This window comes from Camelus bactrianus, chromosome 7, assembly GCF_048773025.1.
Source record: "Camelus bactrianus isolate YW-2024 breed Bactrian camel chromosome 7, ASM4877302v1, whole genome shotgun sequence".
NCBI lineage: Eukaryota > Metazoa > Chordata > Mammalia > Artiodactyla > Camelidae > Camelus > Camelus bactrianus.
This window is the reverse complement of record NC_133545.1, coordinates 39,543,218-39,564,722: the sequence shown is the minus strand read 5'-3', so window position 1 is coordinate 39,564,722 and position 21,505 is coordinate 39,543,218. Positions and strand designations below refer to the sequence as shown.

The window sequence follows — 21,505 nt, the reverse complement described above, 5'->3', positions numbered from 1 at the left end:
CATGTGGATGGATCCTGAATACAGAGACATAGGTCCTCTGAATTGCTTATTTAAAAAAAATCAGATCTCTGCAAATCTTCTCATGTAAAACTGAACACATCAGTGCATTTCAACATAGCTGTATGGTATGAACCAGGGTCTTGGTGATGCTATGAAATAAAAATAAAATGGAGAAATAAACTGGATGCTGAGTTTGATGTAAGACTGCAAGTACTATTCACAGCTCTTCATTGTCTTTGACCAACTTTATAATAAACCTAATTGAGAATTTATAAAATAAGTGCAAGCTGCAGCAGATGCTACTGCCATTGCTAATAAGGACCTCTTCTCCCCCTACCAGAGGACTATACTCCTCCTTTCCACCCATGTTGTATTTGGCCATAAGATTTGTTTTATCCACACTGATTAAGGAAATTAAAGAAGACTTTAAAAAATGGAAGGAAAGATATCCCATGCTCCTGGATTGGAAGAATCAATACTGTTAAAATATTCATACTGCCCAAGGCAATCTACAGATTTAATGCAATCCCTATTAAATTACCCAGGACATACTTCACAGAACTTCACAGAACAAATCATAGTAAAATTTATATGGAACCACAAAAGACCTAGAATTGACAAAACATTACTGAAGAAAAAGAAAGAGGCTGGAGGAATAACTCTCCCAGACTTCAAACAATACTACAGAGCTACAGTAATCAAAACAGCATGGTATTGGTATAAAAACAGACATATGGACCAATAGAACAGAATAGAGAGCCCAGAAATGAACCCACAAACTTTTGGTCAACTCATCTTCAACAAAGGAGGCAAGAATATACAATGGAATAAAGACAGTCTCTTCAGCAAATGGTGTTGGGAAAATTGGACAGCAGCATGTAAAACAATGAAGCTAGAACACTCCCTTACACCATATACAAAAATCAACTCAAAATGGGTCAAAGACTTAAATGTAAGACAAGATACAATAAACCTCCTAGAAGAAAATATAGGCAAAACATTATCTGACATACATCTCAAAAATGCTCTCCTAGGGCAGTCTACCCAAGCAATAGAAATAAAAGCAAGAATAAACACATTTTAAAAATGGGACCTAATTAAACTTACAAGCTTCTGCACAGCAAAGGAGACCATAAAACAAAACAACAACTTATGGAATAGGAGAAAATTTTTGCAAATGAAACCAACGAAGGCTTGATCTCCAGAATATATAAGCCGCTCACATGACTTAACAAGAAAGAAACAAACAACCCCATCTGAAAATGGACAAAAGACCTAAAGAAGCAATTCTCCACGGAAGAAATACAAATGATCAGTAGACACATGAAAAATGCTCAATATCACTAATTATCAGAAAAATGCAAATCAAAACTACAATGAGGTATCACCTCACACCAGTCAGAATGGCCATCATTCAAAAGTCCACAAATGACAAATGCTGGAGAGGCTGTGGACAAAAGGGAACCCTCCTACACTGCTGGTGGGAATGCAGTTTGGTGCAGCCACTGTGGAAAACAGTATGGAGATTCTTCAAAAGACTAGGAATAGACTCACCATATGACCCAGGAATCCCGCTCCTGGGCATATATCCAGAAGGAACCCTACTTCAAAAAGACACCTGCACCGCAATGTTCATAGCAGCACTATTTACAATAGCCAAGACATGGAAACAGCCTAAATGTCCATCAACAGATGACTGGACAAAGAGGATGTGGTATATTTATACAACAGAATACTATTCACCCATAAAAACTGACAACATAACTCCATTTGCAGCAACATGGATGTTTCTGGAGAATGTCATTCTAAGTGAAGCAAGCCAGAAAGAGAAAAAAAAAATACCATATGAGATCGCTCATATGTGGAATCTAAAAAAAAAAAAAAAAAAAAAAAGAACATAAATACAAAACAGAAACAGACTCACAGACATAGAATACAAACTTGTGGTTGCCAAGGGGGTAGGGGGTGGGAAGGGATAGACTGGGATTTCAAATTTGTAGCTACTGACAGACATATGCAGAATAGATAAACAAGATTATACTGTATAGCACAGGGAAATATATACAAGATCTTATGGTAGCTCACAGCAAAAAAAAAAATGTGACAATGAATATATGTATGTTCATGTATAACTGAAAAATTGTGCTCTACACTGGAATTTGACACAACATTGTAAAATGACTATAACTCAATAAAAAATGTAAAAAATGTAAAATAAAATAAAATAGATCTTCAAATAAAATAAAATAGATCTTCAAATAAAATAAAATAAAATAAATAAAATAGATAAACAATAAGAACCTCCTGTATAGCACAGGGAACTATATTCAATATCTTATAATAACCTATAATGGAAAAGAATCTAAAAAAGAATATTATATATGTATAACTAACTCACTTTGCTGTATACCTGAAACTAACACATCGTAAATCAAGTTTCAATAAAAGAAAAAACCTAAAAAAAAAAAAAGACCAAAGTTTATAAAATAGTGATACAAGGATGTTTTAAATATGGCAAATCATACATTTGAAAAAATATGACACTTAATAATAAAATATAAGAATCATTTCCATAAAGATAATGAAAAAAAAAAAAAGATTTGTTTTACCCAAAAGAATGTGAGTCATAGCATATACACCAACAAAGCAAAAGCTTTAAAGGCGACCAAGTGGTTTGTCTTTCTCTCGCTTCTGTTCTCACCACAGAAGCCCATCCCACATCTCCTTTGGGCTATTTTACAACTCTGTAAATTGTGGGCAACTGATAATAATACAAAAGAATTTTTGTCTATAGATGTGCAAATACATTCTGTCTGGTGAAGAATCAGTTGACTTCCCTTCTCAGCTATGGAAGGAATTCTGCCGTCCATTTTCACATTTCTAATCTACAAATGCATCTATTCTTTGGATTGTCATTTGAACTCCTTGTAACTTCTTACCAGCTCCCTCATTAATAATGAGTTAACTAAAATCTTTAACACATGTTCCTTTTACATCTAAATGAGTTATAATTTTATCTTTTTTAAAAAATTATCTTAACAGCGTTAATATGTATTTGATCATTTTGCTATAAATTTAATTCTCCTAACAACCTCATCATTTACTAGTGAGGAAACAGAGGTCCAGAGAGATAAAAATACCTTGCATAAAGCCACACACTAATTAACAGCAGAGATGGAAATCTAAACTCGGTCTAGCTGACAGAAGGGCAACTTTTCTGAGAAAGAAGTGATTAGTGTGGAATTAGGGTATCATGAAATCATAGAAATATCAAGGTCCAGTTCCCTGTCACAGGAGGGAACTGGGGCACAAAAGTATAAAGACCTTACTCGTGTCACATGGCCTACTTTAGGGAGGGACTAGAACTCGGGGCTCCTGACATCCAGCCTCGGGTTCAAGAAGGAAGTTGAATTTGACCAGGGCCTTGATGATTAGTAGAATCAACAGAGTTGTCAGGACACAGGAAACAGAGGCAAGGACACAGCGTGGATATGCGGTGTGGAGAACAGGAGAAAGCGCCCCGACCACATGGTCCTAGGGCGTGTACACAGGAGGGGGCGTGAAAGTGGCAGGAGGCCGGCAAGGAGGCTCTGTATCCAGGCATCGTCAGAGGGCACCAGAGAGTGGGAGTCACTGTGTATCTGTGGAGCAGCACTGCTTGGTGGAGAAATACCAAGAGGCTGTGAAGGGAGCTCTCTGCTTTCCTGGAAGTCAGGAGACTAGAAGCGAAGATGTATGACCTTGAGCACAACCCTCCACCACAGGCGCTCTTTGCTTCCCCTGAGGCTGAACAAGATGACATCTAAGATTCCTCTCGGGGCCAAAGCTACAGCAAGGTCAAAACAGCAGAAAAGATTTAAGATTCCTCTTAAACTGATCACAGTGGTGTGTTGCATTACAACCACATGTGTTACAGAAATGCAGGAGGCTGTTACTAGTTAGAAAAGCCACGTGTTGTCTTGGAGATAACAGTCTGCATCAAGGGGTTTTTTGGAGGAGTGGAAACCTCAGGGTCTAAAGAGGAAAACAAAGCTACTTGCTGTCACTTGACCGACTGTCAGGCTCTGTCTTGGATCAGTGGGGACTTTTACAAGCAGCCGAGGGTGCTTTCTTCTGGTTTACTGTATCACTGTCAAGAATTTCTCACACCCTCAGAGTTTTCCCATCTCTCTGCCTCCTGGGCACAGCCTGCCCCTCACAACTCCAAGGCAGAATCGAGGTCACAGTGAATCCATTCACTGCTGAGGTGTGTGGAGACAGCCGCTAGCAGAAAACAGGAAATTTATCCCCAAAATGCACATGAATACAAGATGAATGCATAAAGAAAAGTGATCAGATTGGAGGGTACAGAGCAATTCTCCCTAGAAGGAATGATTATTCCTGATTCTCTTATCATAGATTAAACTCTACCATCCCATAGTCAGTCACATACTGGGTATTATGAAAATGATACACATATACACAGACAATGTCCTCCCAGACATCCACACACCAACCAGCTGAGTCTTGCTATTCAGAGAAGGGCCAGGGACCCGGGACACCAGCATCATCCATTATAAATGTGGAGTCTCAGGCCTGATCCCAGACCTACTGGATCAGAATTTGCATTTTAGCAACATCACCAGATGATCACATTCAAGCTTGAGAAATGCTGATGGCAGAGTCCTCGGAAGTAATGCAGCAAAGCATGGGCCTACAAATAAGGATTAACAACCAGAGAGATGGAGATGAGGAAGGAATACCAGGCCATATGCTGAAAACAGGAGCTCTGCTACCAACACAATTAATTCAGAAGGTGACTTTTCAAAACTCTTTTTCCACTAAGATCAGCTGACAACACTAAGACCTCATAGTGAACTGAGAACTGAACCCACAGGCAGGAAAAGGGAAGGGGGGAGTCTCTCTCTTGATTACATCCCAGCAGAATCAAATCTCAGTTCCCAAAGCTGTCAGGCTGCGCGGAGCTCTGTGGTGAATTTGCTGTCTCTTTGTGACTCACCCACAGCTGAATGAGCTTAAAGAAAAGGGAGAAGTGAGCCATGAAATATAGTAAATTACAGCTCAATCTTCCCTACCCTGGAATTCATTCAGTAGTCTTACCGAATTTACAGTCTGGAAGGCAGGGTGAAGAACGCATATGGGATTTGTTAGCAGGGAGCATTTCATGCTGCCCTGTGCATCACAGAAGTCCGATTCCCTTTGTCATTAAAGGGATAAATGTCCTTCTTCCATCAGTACTTTGGCAGGCAAAGGTAAAAAAACAAAAACCTGCTTTCTGTAATTGCATTATCTACCCTGAAGCCCCAAAGAGTGAAGATTGTCGAGGGCTTGTAAGAGTACAAAGTGGCTCCCAAGACACAGTCAGCCCCTGGAACCTTGTGCCTTCACCCTATGCTTTGCAGGCAGGCGAAGGCCAAGGGCTCTGGGCTCTCACTGTGAAACGCCACCAGGTCCTTCTCTGTGGGCTACTTCCTTTGGCGTGACCCACAGACCTGACAGAGGTGTTCAAATGACTTGTTTCCAATTCAAGTTAGAGAAAAACCTAGAGACCTCTGGAAGGGTATTGAGTTAGTCCAAGGGAAAATAAAATATGATGCCTAGATTTAGTAATGCATTTAGGATGGACCTGGACATTCAAATATATCCACAAAAGGATACAGTTTATGCTCTTACACTCAGCTCTCAGCAATCACTATCAGTAATTTTCAAATTATGAATTGCCACCTATCAATGAATAATAACATCAGTTTACTGTCATAATCAAGATTTTTCTATATTAATCAAACAGAACAGAGTAGGAACTATCAGACTTAATTATTGGTAATAAAATAAATTTTATTTAGTGTGTGTGTGTGTGTGTGAGAGAGAGAGAGAGTAGGACTATGAACACACACTGAGTCACAGGTAAAATGTGTTTCTTACTGTGGGTCACAGGAAGCAGAAAAGCCACTTGCTGTCCTAGAGCACCTGGAAATCAGCCCCTTGCTGGACAGAGAGGGGAGGAATCATGGGAAGAGAACTGGAAAAACCGGTCTCCTCCATAAGCCTCTAAAAATAGATGAAGAAATCAAGTCCTCTTGTGGCCTGACAGATGGGGCTGGAGCTTCCAGATACACCCCTCTCTCCCCTATCCCCTCCTCCAATTACAGCTCAATCAGAAGCCACATCTCATCGTAAATCTCACAAAAAGGAGGAAAAGCTGATTTGTGCCAGCACAGATTTGTGCCTCACACAGAAGTGCCAATCTGGCGTGTGGACTTCCCTTGGCGGCGAAAGAAAAGGCTGAGCAACGTGGAGATCCTTTCCCTTGGCACAGTTTTTACTAAGGTCCTCGTTCTCTACAAAGATTATTTTCCTTTTCCCCCCGCAGGTATGTTCATGGTAGCCCCCAGTCATGCTCAGCTTCAAATGCACAGGAAAACTCAACAGAGGAATTAAGATGTCCAAGTCATCCACACCAGAATGACTGTAATTAGCACTGATGATGAAGTTTAATGCAAACACCAAGTCATAACCCCAGTTTTGTCCTCATATCCCAATATCCCCAAAGTGAAACAGAGAGGCAGGCTAGCACAGGACTTCCGGCTTCGGGTCAAGAGCCAAACCAGCCTCATTTGAAACCAAGCCCTACAATTTTCTCCCTTGGGAAAGTTACATTATCTAAGACTGTTTTCTCACCCATAAAGTAGGGACAATCATAGCAACTACCTCAGAGGTTGTAATAAAAAGTAAATGAAACAAATGCAGAAAGCACTTAATCCAGTGCCAGAATCATAATAACTCTCACGTATTATCATGTATTATTATGACTTTTATTATTATTGTTGCCATCACAGTTATTATCACTTGAAATAAGTTTGATTTCTCCTCAACCTAGTTTGTTTGTTTTGATATCTACACCACTGGTATAGATTTTAAAGTATGAGAATAAGAAATGATATTTTGTTATAATTGTTTATTATAAATGATTTGCATAATGATGGGCCCCAAAACTCAACAAACACTCTAATCCTTCTCCCTTGAAATGAGTTGCCAAATGTCAGAAAATCCATGCACTTGAGAGTTTTTACCTCTGAAGACCCAGGAACTAGAAATTCCAACAGGATGAGTCCATCTGATATGAGTGCATTAGCAGAGGGCTGGTCTCTCCCCTGACAGCCACAGACATCAGCTGCTGCTGCGGAAATGGGAAGAGCAAGCCCACGTTTCAGCTACAATGCACCTGGTCAACTGTGAAATCCAACTTGAACGAAGAGAAATTTTATCTTGACTCCATTTGGTATTGAACACAAAGAGCCTTCAAAGGCAACGCCAGAGAAAATTCCACCAACAGTCAACTCAGGCAGTGGAACAAAGTTCTCTGACTGTCAGGCCAGCCTCACTGACACCTACTGTAATAGTTTTTCCAAACAAGGACTTCTCCACTCCCACATAGTTTGCATCAAAAATGACTTTTCCTCCTGTAAGTGGTGTTCGGAGAACTACACACGCAAGAAACAAGGATAAAGGAGGAGGCATCTAAGCCACCTGGTCAACCACACTCACTCATTTGCCTGCTCCTGTGGGTTCATTTAGGAAACAAAAATGAGCAAAAGGGTCTTCTCTATGAAGGAGCTTATGGGATAGTTACACAGAGAAACAAGTATGACAATTGTAACCCTACAGCTATGGGTGAGACCAGGGAGGTACAGAGGAGAAACAGGACTTAGAGGAAATAGTATAGCTTAGATTTTTGTATTAGTAAAGATGAAATCCTCTAAGTTTCATGTTAAGAAGTTAGAAAATTAAACCCAAAGTAAACAGAAGAAACAATTTTTCAAAAGCATATGGAGCAATGAAATATAAAGCAATAGAAAGAACTAAAAGTTAGCTTTTAAAAACATTAATGAAAGTAATAGGAGACTGATCAAGAAATAATGAGAAAAAGCACAAATTACCAATATCAGGAATGAAAGAAGGGATATCACTGCAGATTTTACAGACTTTTTTTTAAGATGGCAAGCAACATTATACCCACGAATATCACCATGTAGGCGAAATGGACACATTTCTTGACAAACACAACTTGTCAAGAATGACACAGAAGAAACAGAAAATCAGAATAGCCCTATGTCTATTGAGGCAGTGGTTACCCAAGTGTGGTCCCCAGAGCGGCCTCATTAGAGACACCTGGGAACTTCTTGAAATGTAAATCCTCAGACCCCCGACTCCAGACCTACAGAACCAGAATTTCAGGGATGCGGTCTCAGCTAGTTGTGTTTTAACAGGCCTTCCTGGTATTCTGATATCATTCGAGAACTGCTTGAATACCATCTTCCCACAAGAAACCCAGATGGTTTCACTAATAAACTTTATCAGACATAGAAGAAGGAAATAACACTGGCCTTACAAAAACTCTTCGAGAAAACAGAACAGGAAAGAACTCTTCTCATCATTACTTTTAATCTCCACCCCCTTCTGGAAGATGTAGGAGATTCTTTTTATCTGATTCTTGTTTTGAAGTGACTCCTGGTTTCCTTGGGATGAGCCATTCTGACAGACAAGTGGTCCACAGTGTCCAAGTGGCCAGACTGCATCCCTCCAAGTAGAGAAAAGTCTTTATTGTCTTCTTTCTTTTGCTTGCAGCCCTTAGGGGAGTGATCATCTACTTCTCTGCACAGTAGCTAACTAAAGCTCGTAGCTGACCAGCAAGGATACCCACAGCATAGTGCCCCTGCCCTACGCGCTGTCATACCAAACCTCACTCAAGCCAGAGCAGACTGGGGCTCACATAACAAAAATGATAAAAAAAAAAAAATCAACTATCTGCTCATGTCAATCCCTCCAAACAAATACCCACTCGACCTTTCCACATCTGGCTACTTTCACTTATTCTTCCTTAAGTCTCGGCTCAAGCATTCTCCCAGCAAGCCTTTTCTGAACCCCAAACTCAGTAGAGTACCCCTCTTTTATGCCTCTACACCTCTATCAAAAATTTACATTGAAATAACCTGCCTGGGCCCCTACCTCTCTCCTATTAGCCCATTAGTTCCTTGAGGGGAGAAACCACATCTTGCTATTTTTATTTATTTTTGAACATCTCACAGTGCTTGACCATCACACAGTTGATACTCAGTAAGCATGTAGTGAAATGAAGAGTCTGCGAGTGGAGTTAGGCAAGCCAAAATCTACATCCATAAATAAAACATGCTTAACTTGAATTTACTCAATACTTTTGGTAGAACTCATTTTTAAAGCTAAATACCTTTAATTTACTCTTCATTCAACCCCTCGGTAATATTATTAATGCAAACTATGTGGACTGGCTTTAATTTTACAAATTTTTACTCCCTTTCTAAAAGCTCTGGTGGGCATGTTAGGTCCCTGCCCACTGATCTGCACATTGTAGGACTTCTTAGAGTGTGAATACAGGGACCAAAAGAGTAGCAGGGAACCGAAGACACATAAAATGGTTGGCTAAAAAGGCTGGATTCCTTCTTTTAGGCTCTTTCTACACACCTGTACTTTATCTTCACAGCTTTGTGGGTCAGCCTGAAGCAAAAGGTGGCAGCTTCTCCCGTCCCTACCGATAATTTGCTGGCACTATTCCAACTATTCTTCTGACTCATGAGATCCTGAAAAATTAATCTCCTGTACAAGCAGAATAAGTCCTTGAGGGAGGTCAAGTTTTACAGAGAGTTTACATGCTCTCATTCTTAATTATGATGAAGAATGGTATTCTGTTGCCATTACTTTTTATTGGGAGGGAGGGCATTATATTAACAGCTAGTATTTATTAAGCACTTACTGTATACCACACATGCACTGTGTCATTCAATCCTTATCAACAACCTTATGAGTTAGGTACTATTAGTAGCCCATACCCTGAGAATATGTATACTTAACTGGCTGAAAAATCACAAAGTGAAGGAGGGGTGGAAATGAGACTTAAATTTAGGCATCTCAGACCACAAAATCCACACTCTGAGTGCCAGTGCTCTATTGCCTTGTTTACAGACTTCCAGTATAATCCCTACAAGATCTCATACAAACCAACAGCAGAAGTAAGTCACTGATAGATCAAGGAGGGAGAACCATCCACCCAACCAATCTGAAGATCAAAAGAATCCTTTAAATATGATTCATTCTCCACACAAGAGACTAATTTAAGAAAAGTTTCTTTCTATTCAAAATAATGGTGCTAAATGAAAAGTAATTTAGCTTTACAATGGCTTCATCAGAACCTCATCTGTCAAATCCCCAAATCATGCCCCTATAACACATTTCTCAACACAGAGAAATCAGCAGGAGGAAAAAGTAGATGTAAAGCAGATAGGTGAAAGTACGAAGTTAGTATGATCTAATGAGCATAAACCATAGTCTTAATGAATAGCTATGCTCATGGGCACCACCACCACCATCATCATCACCACCATCATCATCAGCATCACCATGATCACTGTCATTGGTATTGTTACTATAAAGCACCTTCGTTCCCAAAGAGGAGCACTAGGACCTCTAATGCATGAGGTTTCTGTTTATCCATCAAACAGGCACTGTTTGCATTACCAAAAGGGTTCCTTTTCTATCTTTCTTGATAATGGGTCATGAGTGAGCAGTGGTAACTAGTAAATATATTACTGTTATTAACAATATCATACACTAAAATTATCACAAAATCATGACAACATTATTTGGAATTACAGGCTTGGCATACCCACAGAGGTAAGCACCTCACAGTCCACACTGCACACATCAGGTTCCTTTCATGAGCTATTTATTTGTTGTGCTAATTCTAAGAAACTCTTGATTATGATCTAAATGATGAAAACATACCTTAAAGATTAAGAAGCTGATCATAAAAGGGTCAACCCACAAGTCCTCCATTTGTATTTATATCAGAGGACGACAAGATAACAGGGGCAAACTTATACCTTCCTGGTGAGCACTTCAATTCACAAACTCATAGCAGAGAGGAGTTTGTCCTGTGACTCCAGACAGAGTCTTGCTTTCAGAGTTATTATATTGGCTATTGGATGTGTATGAACTTCAGGGGACACTTTTGCTGTCTGGTGTACTAAGTAGGAATCCACCCCAATTTATACTGAGGCTCACTTTGCAGTTACCAGTTTCACTAAAATTACTAATGATAATTTACTTTCAAGATGGGACTCGATTTCTCAGTGAATTTGTTTTGTTTTATTGCCTCCTGTGCAACAATATGCGATAATAACAAAGTATTTCTTTTAAGATCTGTGATTTTATGCTTTTTAGGTCTAACAGAATATAACAGCATGTAGAACTTTGATTTCTGATTTGTTTCAGTTTAGAGCATACTGTATTTACATAAACCAAACAATATTATTCCTTCAAGACAACTTCAAAATCTCTTTCAATGCATGATTTAACGTACCTTAAAATGTTTTCCTTATGAAATTTAAACGAATCTAAACACCTATAAAATTATGTAAGTCAGCCACATAAACTATGAAACAGAATTCATAAATCTGCTACATAAACAATGACTCATAGGTCAAATAGTAATGTTAATAATAATGGCAAAAATAATCTTTACACTTACTAAAATCCAGGAAGTACACTTAAGGTGTTCAGTCTTTATCGCATTTAACCCTTACAACAACCCTATGAGGTAGTACCATTATTACTCCTTCTGCATAGATGAAGGAGTGAGGCTTAGTGCAAGGTTTCTCAGCCTTGGCACCACTGACACTTTGGAAGCAGATACTTCTTTGTTATGGTGAGGATGTTCTGTGTATTCTAGGATATTTAGCAGCATCCTTGGCCTCTGTCTTCCAAGTGAGTGAGTATATTCCACTCCCGGATGTGACAACCAAAAATGTCTCCAGACACTGCCAAATGTCCTCTGGGGGCAAAATCACCTCCACTTGAGAACCACCAGTTTAGAGAAGTTAAGGAATTTGACAAAGGTCATACACTTAGGAAATAGTGGAACAAAGATTAGCAGGCAGGCACGCTGACTCTTAGAATGCATGCTATCAACCAATAAAATATAGTGTATTCAGTTTAAAAGACACAAATTTTCCCTCAAAAGATAACTAAATATGAAGATGAATTATGAGTGTTTTCCTGTGGAAAGCTCTTCCATGACCACATCCCAGACTGGGCCCTTCTAAGATTTTTTTCCCCCTAATTAAGGCCCATGTCCCAGTGGCTGTTGACCTTGTATAGCTGGTTCTGCTACCCCGCCTATTTCAACCTTCTTTCCAAAAGATGGTCACCAATCACTTGGTTAAGGCTGATTCCATTCTTCAGTAAGTAAGACATAGTCCTTCTCCCTAAGGCGCAGGGGCTCTCTGCTTCCTACCAGCTCCCTTACATGACCCTGCTCTGTCTCAAAGTGCAAGCTCTTTGCACAGCGGCCACTGAATTGCAGCCTCTCTCTGAGGGATTCCCCGAGCCTTCAGTGACTAAGCACTTTCCACGTGCCAAAGACTTGCTCCATGTTTCACAGATACTATTTCATTCTGGGGTCCCAAGAACCCTTGGAAGCAAGTACTATTACTTCCATTTGACCTAAAGGAAACTAAGGTTCTGGTAAGCAGGGAACCTACCCAAGGATGACACAAGATTTGTATCAGGACTCATATTTCACTCTAAGATGGGTGAGTCCAAACTCCCACTCTTGACCCAATGCTATGCCTTTCTTGTTTCATGAATGAGCAAAGACTCATGCCTCTTCCAAAGCATGTTCTCGGGTTAGGTTACTCCCTCCAGCTTGCTTAGACATTTTTATGCAGCCCCCCTCTTTCTAAAGTTATGGGAATAAACAATACAGACTGGAGTGTGATTCCACTTGTGCAGAGACAAAGGGAAAAATTCAGGCAGTGACCTCATGAACTTTGAAAAGGCATTATCATATTAAATCAGAGGATAGAAAAATACAGGACAAGTTTTCCTTGATCTGATTCTGTTTTTGTTATTTACTTTTTATGCATACAGAGCTATATTCATGTATGATTGATTACATCACTTCAAAGCACTTTAAGCGGTTAAGTACTAAAATAGACAATTCTGGAGAAAAAAAAAAACCTGATGGTGGAAGTGAAGGAGTTTTCCCCTTTCAATTACATTATTTAAATATAGCTTCTTGGGTTTTGTTTGTTTGTTTATTTGCTTGCTTGCTTGTTTCTTTTTGGTCTTCATTGAACTTTCCTGGGAACTCCAACTTTTGGGTTGAGGCCAAATATCAAAAATTTCAAACATAAAATGTCTTAATGAGAAAAGAAAAATTGGCAGAGTAGGTAAGGGAACTCCAAAAGGTGTATTTTTTCTGACCCTTTGATTTTATTCAGCTTTAAGCTGCTTCATTTGGCGGGGGGAAGGGGGGGTGGTTCCATAACTATAAAAAATTATAAAACCACTGGGATGGAAAAAACCCAAGTTACTGGCATCTCAAAGACCTGCCTTTAAACCGCAGCCCATCCATTTCTCTGCTTTGTGACGTTCCCTGAGTCAAGTTACCCTGAGTTCCTCATCTGTAAAACAGGATCACTGTGAAAATTAAATAAGATAATACATGTGAAGCACCTACCACCCGGTAGACACACAATAAATTTAATCAATAGAGCGCCCTTTAAACATACCTGTGTTTTCACCAAAGTTTATATCTTGGCAATTGTCTTTTTTATGTCCTTCTCATGATTAGTTCACACGACTCAGGTGGAATTAGAAGTATCTAAATCATGGGTGATCTGGCTGGTAGCCAAAGGACCATGACTATGGAGCCAGACCATCTTACCTGCCCAGTGACCTCTGTGCTAATCAGCAACAGTTGCTCCTCCCCAGTGACTCAGTTAGAGGTCACAGAGTGCTTGTCATCACTGCAAATGCTGCTTCGTGGTCTGGGCTTTCATGTAGAAAAACTCAGAAATTAGAATCAGAGAATATCATTTTGGGGCCAAAAGGAACCAGGGGAATTCTCATGTTCAACTTCATCTCCTTACAGATGAGCACACTGAGATCAGAGAGGAGTAATTTCCAAAGCTAAATTAGTGACAGAATCCAAATCTGATTCTGATCTTTCATCTGCACCATTTATTCTCAACCAGAGGTGACTTTGCCCCTCACCAAAGGGACATTTTTGGTTGTCACAACTAGGGAAAGGGGGGTTGCTATTGGCATCTGTGAATGGAGGCCAGGGATGTTACAACCATCCTACAATGCACAGGACAGCCCCAATAACAAAAACATCAAAACTCCCAAGGTTAAGAAACTCTGATCTACGCTATTGGACCCAGTGTCTCCAGACACTCCAAAAGCTGCCTCTTAAGCTGCTGCTGTTGGGTGTTGGACTTGGCCCCAGTTTGGAAGCCCTCACCAACGATGGAATCGATCAAGTCAATTCTGCCTCCTTAGTATTGAGGGCTACAGGGATTAGGAGGATTTAGAGACTTGCCTACTCAGGCAACTTCAAGTTTAGGCTTAACTTTTGAAGCACAGTAATATGCCCAGCATGAATGCTGCTAAAGTCTTAAAGAGGCACTTAGGTCTTACTAGGCAATTGAAGAAAATAATTCTCAAAACCATTCTGGCAAAACACCACAGAATAGCCAAATGATGCACACCACACAGTTATCAAATATTCAGAATAATGCACCACAAACAAATACATCTGACACCATATGAAACATCTCCAGGATTAATGGTTTGAATGGAAAAGAGAGAGATTGAAGCCCTGATGTAGAACAAAAAATACTCTCAGAGCTTCCACCCAAAGCTAGAGTTCCCTATTGAAAGAACTTAAACAGAAAAGCAGAATCAATGATCCAAGCAATTGCGTATTTTCGGGTTCTCGCCCATGCATGCCATCTGGCTTGCTGACCTCACAGGCCTCACCCTGGTCAGTGTGAGGGCCAGATAGAGCCTGAGTGTGGGAGTATGTGGTGATCTGCAAGTATGAGTCACTTATCAATCTGAGCTTATTTACCCGCAGTTCCACCTGGTAATTCTGACGTTAGTTCTGACCCACTGAAGAAATATACAAAGGCTCCCAATCTGATTCACTCATAAATTCAACCCACAGTTAAGAAATAACAATCATGTCCAAGGCACCAGGCTTTGGGGGAGCATATTCCCTACTCAAAAAAAAAAAAAAAACACATACACAATGATGCCAAGAAGAATGACATGCACCCAGCCAACTCTCGTACATGGGACCACAGCAGCAGTAACTGGGGGAACAACTTCTCTTTTAGGTGGAAAGTTCTAAGAAGGCACCACGGAAAGAAATGGCATTTGAATTGGATCTGGAAGAAAAAGTCAGATTTCAACGGGTAAAAATGAGAACATTCAAAATATTGGCAAGATTATGAATGAAAAAGGGCTGATAGAAAACACAAGGCAAGTATGACAGTCAGGGGTCTCAGTGGTAGAGCATGTGTTCAGCATGCACGAGGTCCTGGGTTCAGTCCCCAGTTCCTCTGTTAAGGGGGAAACAAAATAACAGTCAGTGAGGAGTTCATCTTGACAGGAACTCAAGGTGAACAGAAGGGAATAAGAGAGACAAATCAGGAAAGTTGAGATGGAGGCAGATGTAGAAATCCTTAAAATCCCAGACAAGAACGTAGTCCTTATTAGCTGAAACGAAGCCAATCAAGGTTATTGCTGGTAGTTATTGTTGTTCTTTTTATTTTTAAAACAGAGTACAGTCAGAGACACTGAAAAAAGGAATCAGACATGGCTGTGTAGAATGGAAGTGAAGAAACCAGAGTGGTGAGGAGGTTATTCAAGACTCTAAGAGATGGATAATGAGACTGGACCAAGATCATGAGAATGAAAATTGTGAGAAGGAAAAGCCCACAACCTGTTAGAGATGCATTTATCACAGGTGAAAAGGGAGAACAAAAAAAAGTTAAAAGTTGAAGAAACATACACACAATAGAAGCTCATAGAAAGCAACTCAAAAGTGTTGATCTGGGTGAGTGGGGGAATGGTAGTAATTATCAGACACAAAGATGGAAGAGAAAAGAAGATTGCATTGTGCCTAGGTATCTTCGTGACTCAGAAAATGCCAGCTCAGTGCCAAGGTCATTCCACTACAAGTATCTAGTTTTGCTACCCAGACTCAGCGCCTAAGCTACTTACTCCATCTCAGCACCCTCTCTCCCCATGTCCAGTTCCTAACTTCTGCTACATAACCTGTCTGTGGGACCAGACCCCTGCACCTGTGCTCTCCAGACTCCTGCTGACTGAGTGAGTAACGGATGAGTCAGTGGCAGCTGCCTGATACTCTGAACTCTGACCACACTACCTGTGTGGACCCTCCATCACCTCCCTTTCTCCCCTGGCTGTGTGGCACCTGAAATCACAGTTCTTATAGGCCATTTCCCATGTTAACTGCCTTGGGCACTATCTTTTGTGGTTAAGTCTCAGTGTCCATCTGTGATCTGTGCTCTAACCAGACCACTGTGCTGCTCTCTCTGGTCTACTCTGCCTGCCACCATTCACTGTAAAGTCGCCCTGATTCTGCTGGCAATCTAGGAATGTACAAACTCTCGCAGCCAATGCACGTATTCTTACTACCTTGAGAATGTATTAATTATCACAAATTTATATAGGAAAATACATTTAAAGGACTTTGTCTCTTAGAAGATCCTCTTGCCCCTGACGTCACCACTAATACTTGTGCTCTAAATGTCAATACTGCTAAGTAAGTAGTAGTATACAAAACTGGTTATTCATAAGCATGCAAAGATACATGCATTGATGTATTCTATCATCCTTTTAACTTTCCTAAGTTATTTGGCTGTCCTCTTTTACTGCAAAGGTAAGGGGACAACATCCATCAAGTGTATGTCAATGATGCCAAAAGAGCTTCAGACTCACCAATGAGTCTCAATATGTCTGCAGTGGAATGGGGCACAGTTCAACAGGAGATGTACCTGCTAATATGAGAATACAACTGCTTTGAAGACAGTTTTCCCAAAGGGTGATATCCACTCACCTTCCTACCTGCCCTCACCCCCTGCCCACACATGACAATCTGTCATTAACAGCAAAGGTGGGTGTTCTGCCGATGACTCATTAAATATGCCAATTCATCAAGGCTGACATAGGCAGACTTGATTAAGGAATCATTTGCTGGATTTAATCGATTACTGGGCTCATCAAATGTGTTACTGAGCCACATAAAAATCCAAGTGAAAGAAGGCATTATACACTTGGGGGAAGAAAAAAATAACTCCTTGTTTGGCCTTGTAACAGATAGAGGCCACTCTGTCATCTACATGTGTGAGAGACCCACTTTATTAACTCCACATATTTGTGCCCTAAGCTTTCTTCTTCCTAATGTCCAAAGTGTTTTTGAGCCATTTGCTCCTTTGAGAAAAAGCCCAAAGAATCTGTACATTTTTTAAATAACTGAAAACATGAAGAAAACAAAAAAATTCTCAGTACTCTCATTAGACTTTCATACGCCCACATTTTAAAGCACCACGAATAATAAAAAGAACTGTAGGCCCTCTTTGTGCTCTAGTAAGAATACATGATAATGTAAGTATCCTCCCCAAAGGCCTGATTGTTCCCAATGACATTCAATATTTACATTTACTACAGCAGTTACCATATTCTATTTTTTTCAGTCACACCTACAAGCCTATGTACCTCTTTACAGAGGCTATTTCATAGATGTCTTTTTATTTCCAGTATTTATTTAAATATATGGCAATAGTAAATATTAAGTAAACTTTTGTTAAAACGGGAGATTTTTGTAACACACTATGCATGTGACTATCAATCTAAAATGATTATTAACAAGAAGAGAGGCAACTTTAGTTAAAGTTAACTGCCCAGAAATGTCTAGATTTATAAAATAAGCAAATCACATACAGTCAGAACCAAAATCTCAACTTAAATGATCTAAACAGAGCTAGGATTAATAACAAACAAATCAACAAAACCTTCATGCTGAGGGTTTCACTATATGGTGGTCTTAAAACTTCAACTCCTAGCCATGCTGACCAAAGTATTTCCACAGTCCAGACATTTGAAAACAGGACATTTGTGTGTGGAGGGTGTTCAGGTTTGTGGATATGAATTTATTTGCACCTCTGCCTCTAACTGTGCTGACCAACCACAGCATTCCCCAGCACACAGAAATAAGGTGTGTGTGTTTGTACTCATGTGGGTGTGTGTATGCATGTGTGTGTGTGTGTGTGTGTTGGAAGCACTTCTAACATAGATACAGCTTAAAATGTTATCTCTCAGAACAATTCTTCTTTTTAGGTGCAGCCTAGAAGTATTAGATTATTTCTAGGTATTTGTGATTATTTTGTCCAGGGTCTGGCATGCTTCCTCAAAGACGTAAACTTCTCAGGACCAGACCTGATAACTTGAAGCTGTAGCTGTACTGAAAACAACCTGCTGAGAATTTTATGGAGAAGCAGGTTTCCCATGTAAACCTCTCTAGCTGTCTCTAGTTTCCCGTGTAATCTTCTCTAGCTGTCTAGAAATTACCATTTCACCACTTCAGCAAAAGTCTTGAAATGATTGGCCCCCATGGAAAAGACCCATTCATAAAGCAAAAGGATGGTTCCCCTTAATTGTGTTGACTTAAAGCCCCATCCAATAAGGTTTTCTGTGCAGGGAGAAGCTTACCTCCTACCTACAGGTGCCCTTGCTAACCCAGTAAAGAGCACTTATAACATCACTCTTTTGGTTGAAATTCTGGTCTTGAAAGAGATGAGTACATTTCCCTTAATACAAAAGGTAAGACTCAGCAGAGTCACTATCATCAAAATATTCTTGTGGACTACTTAAATCTGCCCAGTACTTTTTAAAGAAAGGCAACTACCTTGGTTGAATTGTAGTAGGATGATGATGACTTTGAAAGCTAGTGGATTTTTTTTCTTTAACATAGTTTTTGAAGGTAAATAAATACACAAATGAAATGAAATGAAACTTAGCAAGAAAATTTTAAACAAAGGCAGATTATTTTTGTACCATGGGCTGTCTTACCCCTAATGTCCAAGGCAAACCTACATAATCTAAAGCTTTTTAACATAACACTTGTGTCATTTGGTTGTGCTACATGAAGCTACCAGCTTTGACTATTAACTGAAACCAAATGACTATACTTAGAATTCACCTAACCAGATGAGTCCACATTAGCATGCCTGTCCCGAACATGAAGAAGGAATCACAGCTACTCCCAGTCCAAGTGAATCATCCAATAGATAAGCACACATTCAAACAGTCCAGCATCTGACAAGGGTATCAAGATGTATTTAAAAGTGTCTACCATTCAGCAAATGAGGCATCCACCTACTCCAAATTTACAGGTCCCTGGAAAAGGTCTCAAGCAAGATCATTCTGAAAAAGAATAAAGGTTTGATACATGAAAAAGGCCTTAAATTCTTTAACACCCTTCCATCAAGAGCTGTAAGACGTAATCTATGTCCCCTTTTCTTGACTCTGGGTGGGTTCTGCAATACCTTGACCAGTAAGCTACAGCAGAAGTGACACTGAGCCAGCTTCAGCATCCAGACCATAAAGAGACTAGCGTCTTCCACTCCTTGTCTCTTAGAACACGTGACCTAGGAAGCCAGCTAAGAGTGCAACTACCCTGAGTCCACCATGCAGTAAGAAGCCCAAGCTCCATGGGGACATTCTGGAGGATGAAAGCCATGTGGAGAGAGAGAAAGAAACAAGGCACGCCAAAGCTCCCCACATGTGAATGAAGAATCAGTCTTGGAGGTGAACCCTCCATCCTCAGCAGATCCGAACCACTTAGCCAAGTCCTTCCGGATTCCCAATCTACAAAATTGTGAGCACAGTAAAATGCTCATTCGAAGCCATAAGTGTAGGGATTGTTTCTTACTCAATGATAGATGAGTAGACGTGCATCTATTTCATATGAAAATATCTGTGTGATTAAAAATGGAAGAGCTCAAGCCAAGTGAGTTGCACTTTACAAGACTTCAATAAAGCTGATACAAAACAGCATTTTTTAACATTGAAATAAAAATGCAACAGCATTCACATCAGATATGCAAAACTATGTTTTCAAAAAAAAATTGACATAGTAATCTGAAACCTGACAGATTTGAGCAGTTCTCTTGTAAAACTCCCTCTTACCTGTCTATTTATCCCTCCTTAAAATAAAATTGAGGCAACTCTGAAACATCTCATACCCCAAGTTAACTACATGTGAAAATGATAGACTACCTTTTACTACTGAAGACTATTATGCCCTCTAATCGAAGTGATTAATTTGCACCTTGCTCAGGTTCACATGCAATTACTACCATGAGCCCGATGAACCTGAACAAGACAGAATCATTTAGGCATCCGAATAAACTCACTATATTTAGAAAAGTACAGCAACCTCTAGGAAGCTTTAAAGTGTCAGTTCATTTTCTCTCAGTGATGTGTACACCTCTACATTGCAGATCAATAATAACACCACTGCTTTGGATTGTTGACTTTATTTGGAAACCATAGGACATAGGAGCCTCTGCTATGAGATGAGGCTCACAAGAAAAGGTCGGATAAAAGTGGTCATCTGAAACAGAAACAGACTCATACACATAGAAAACAAACTTGTGGTTACCAAAGGGGAAGGTGGGAGGGGAATAAATTAGGAGTTTGGCATTAACAGATGCACACTACCACATATAAAATGAACAACAAAGACCTACTGTATAGCACAGAAAACTATCTTCAGTATTTTCTAACAACCTACAATGGAAAAGAATCTGAAAAGTAATACATATACGTGTACAACTAAATCGTTTTGCTGTACACCTGAAATATTGTAAATCTACTATATTTCAATTTTTTTAAAAAAGTGGTTATCTGAAAGTACCATGCTTGAAACCTCTTGGAAGATTTTAATTGCAATAGTAATTTTTTATCTCAATGTAACCTATTTAAAACTATAACACCAAAGGCAAGCAATGAAAAGCAGACACTAGCCTTTTAGACTGAGCTGTAGGCGTCTATTGCTTGGCAAACAAAAGGTCTAAGCAACTCTGTTTCTTTGGAATGAGCTTTCCAAACTCTTCTCAGTAAAACAGAGTAATGGAAGGTGATGATAGATAATATTCTACTTTAAATTACCCTTTCCATGGTTAAGTCAAAAGACTGCCCTGAAAGGAATCTGTATCTATGCTTTGAGCTCAACAGCACTTTGTCAGCGAATCAGGCAAAGGCGAATTCAAACACTAAAAGTGTATTTAAAGACCCTTCTGTGCTCACATCCATAAATCTTCACACACACCCTCAGCCCAGCCCCACTCTGGTCAAGGTTTTAGTAAAATCAGTAGATAACTCAGCAGTAACAAGCTTTTTAAGCTACCAGGTCCACTCTCTGTGGCAGTATATGCTCACTGCACCACACCAAATGCCTGCAATCAATTTTTTAATTACAGCAACAGTAGCAACTCGAAGATAAAGCAAGCAACTCACTGAGAAGGAACCAAGAGACTGTTTATTACAATGAACATCCACCACAAGCCAAACTTGCAGAGTTGTGATACAGATGATT

At 39.8% G+C, this 21,505-nt stretch overlaps 1 protein-coding gene across 10 annotated transcripts in view; it reads right to left on the bottom strand.

The window, feature by feature from the left end:
- PDE1C (phosphodiesterase 1C) overlaps positions 1-21,505 on the bottom strand; it is a 437,096-nt gene that overhangs the window by 226,931 nt on the left and 188,660 nt on the right. The window lies entirely within an intron of this gene.